Below are 2,935 nucleotides of genomic sequence, written 5' to 3' on the forward strand. Positions count from 1 at the left end.
ATTAGTTTTGATTTGAAAACTTCTTATCTTTGGGTTATTTTCGTACTTTTCCCTTTTCCTTTGTTAACAATAAAAGCGCGGTGGCGACTCTGGTTTTATTGACATTAAGTTTATCCATAACTTAATGGTCATAAATTTACCGCTACAGCGTTGTACTCGGACGCACTGTAAGAAGATCTCTAATGGTAATATGGCATCGTGCCCAATGATAGTCGAAAAGGTGTCAAATTTGTTGATTCCGTTAGGGACGTTCGATAGGCCCATAGGATTTGGTCCAAAGTCTTGTGCAAGTTTTTTGGTGTTTTAGAAACATGTTTTCTAATCCAACCTGAAACATGTTGCGCTAGCAAACTCTTGCATCCTTTGTCCCACAAACATTGGCCCTTGATTCGTGGCAATTGTCTCTTGGATGCCAAACCTATATACAATATGTTTTTGGATGAATTCAATTACCACCTTCTGATCCACCTTCACCAGAGGGACGACTTCGATCCACTTGGTGAAGTAGTCTATCCCCACTAGGATGAACTTCTGTTGCTTCGACGAGACTGGTCGAATTTCTCCGATGACGTCTAATGCCCACCCCCTAAAGGGCCACAGCTTGGTGATCGCATGCAACTCACTCGCTGGCATATGTTGAACACTTGCGTGTCTTTGGCATTCTTGGCATCCCTTGGAAAACTCAATGCATATTTTCAACATATCGGGTCAATAAACCCCTTGCCGAAACAACAACCACTTCATCTTATGGCCTTCCTGGTGGGCGCCACAGGATCCACTATGTACCTCATATATGTCGAAATATGCTTAAGTATCTCCCAGGCATTTAAGTAATACCCCTTCTGGTGTTTTCTTCAGCAATTCATTTCCTGACAACACATATCTCAAACTCTGTATTTGGTTTTCCTGTCAGTTCCTCCGACTGGGTTCTCCAAATATTCTACAATCGGTTTCCTCCAGTATGTTGGTGATGAACTGTTGATAGTGAAAACTCCATGTCCCTAGGACTTCTTGACTCCACAGGCTTCCTGACATTCTTCGTCGAGCCCTTCATTACGACTGTCATTCCTGTCGAGGACAACTTTTGTCAGTTGTAGTGTGTCCGACACCATCTTCTCTCGAACTCCAATCATATCTTGGAATTTCGACTTAGACGTCTTATATCCGGAAGCGATTTGGGCCAACTCGTTGGCTTCTTGGTTTTTGTTTCTCGGTACATATCTTATGTCCGTAACCTCAAAGTGTTCTAATAGTTGTGTCGGAGTTACAAAATACTTCAGCAAACTTTCCTTTATGCACTTGTATTCGTGTGTGACTTGCTTGACTACCAACTCTGAGTCTCCCCATAATTCAATTCGGATGGCTCCCAACCCTTTCAAGAGTCGAAGGCCAATTATTAAAGCCTCGTACTCGGCTTCATTGTTGGAACATTTTTTCCTGATCTTGTACTTAAACTTCGTTGGGCCATCCTGTGGGGATAATATCAATACCCCAACTCCCGTTCCGTCTTTGTGACTCGACCCATCGAAATACAAATGCCATGGTTTGGTGTCAACTACGTTTATAGATGATTCGACCATGGTATGATCCACTGTAAAATCTGCCATGATCTGGCCTTTCATAGCCTTTAAAGGTTTAATCGTCAGAGAAAACTCCATTAACGCCAATGCCCATTTTCCAATTCTACTATGCAGAATAGGTTTAGACAACATATGTTTAATAATATCGTAATGAGATGACACGTAAACATCAACTGGTTTTATATATTGCTTTAATTTCATACAGGCAAAGTACAAGTATATGCATAGTTTCTCTATGAGACTGTACCTAGTTTCAGCGCCTATTAACATTCTACTGAGGTAATATATGGTTCTTTCGACACCACTAATATCCTCTTGGGCTAACATACTCCCTATAGTCGTATCCGATGCAGCAATATAAAAACTCATATTTTTCTTCCTACTAGGAGGCAACAAAATATAAGGCTTGGTAAGGTACTCCTTGATTGTGTCGAAAGCCTCTTGTTGCTCTGGGCCCCAGTGAAAATCACTTTCCCTCTTAATTTTGAGCAGTGGTGAAAACACCTTAGTTTTGCCACTCAAGTTCGATATGAACCTTCTTAGGAAGTTGATCTTCCCTAATAAAGATTGGAGCTGCTTCTTTGTCGATGGGCTTTTGAAGTCTAAGATCGCCTTTATTTTGTTTTGATTGATCTCGATACCTCATTTGTGTACCACAAGTCCCAAGAAGTCGCCTGCGTGCACCTCGAAAGCACACTTCAATGGATTCATTTTCAATCCATATTTCCTCATCCTATCGAACGAATGTCGAAGGTAGTCCAGGTGATCTTCATGTGCCGACGATTTTATCATGATGTCGTCAATATATACCTGCATAAAATTTTCAATGAAATCATGAAATATGGCATTCATAGCTCTTTGATATGTTTCTCCTACATTCTTTAAACCCAACGGAATTGCGACCCATTCATATGTCCCTAAGGCTCTAGGGCATCGGAACGCTGTCTTGGGGACATCCTCTTCAACTATAAGGATTTGATTGTATTCATCCTCTGCATCGGAACGCATGCCGAGGTATTCAAAACCTACGGCTGAATCGACTAGCATTTCTGTTACGGGCATCGACTATTCATCCTTCGATGTGGCATTGTTCCGGTCTCTAAAATCTATACAGATTCTAAGAGTTCCATTTTTCTTTTGAGGATTCTTTCGATCTCCTTCTTGATTTTTGAGGTGACGTCCGGAGAAAATCGTTTTGGGTGTTTCTTCACTGGATTTTTCCCAGGTTGGATAGGTAGTCGATGCTCCACCACGTTTAGATTTAAACACGGCATTTCGTTATAATCCCAGGAAAAATAGTCCCTGTACTTAGTCAATACCTCGATCAGTTTTGCCCTCATTTCTGGCCCAACCTT

Source organism: Lathyrus oleraceus, chromosome 5 (genome assembly GCF_024323335.1).
Source record: "Lathyrus oleraceus cultivar Zhongwan6 chromosome 5, CAAS_Psat_ZW6_1.0, whole genome shotgun sequence".
Taxonomy (NCBI): domain Eukaryota; kingdom Viridiplantae; phylum Streptophyta; class Magnoliopsida; order Fabales; family Fabaceae; genus Lathyrus; species Lathyrus oleraceus.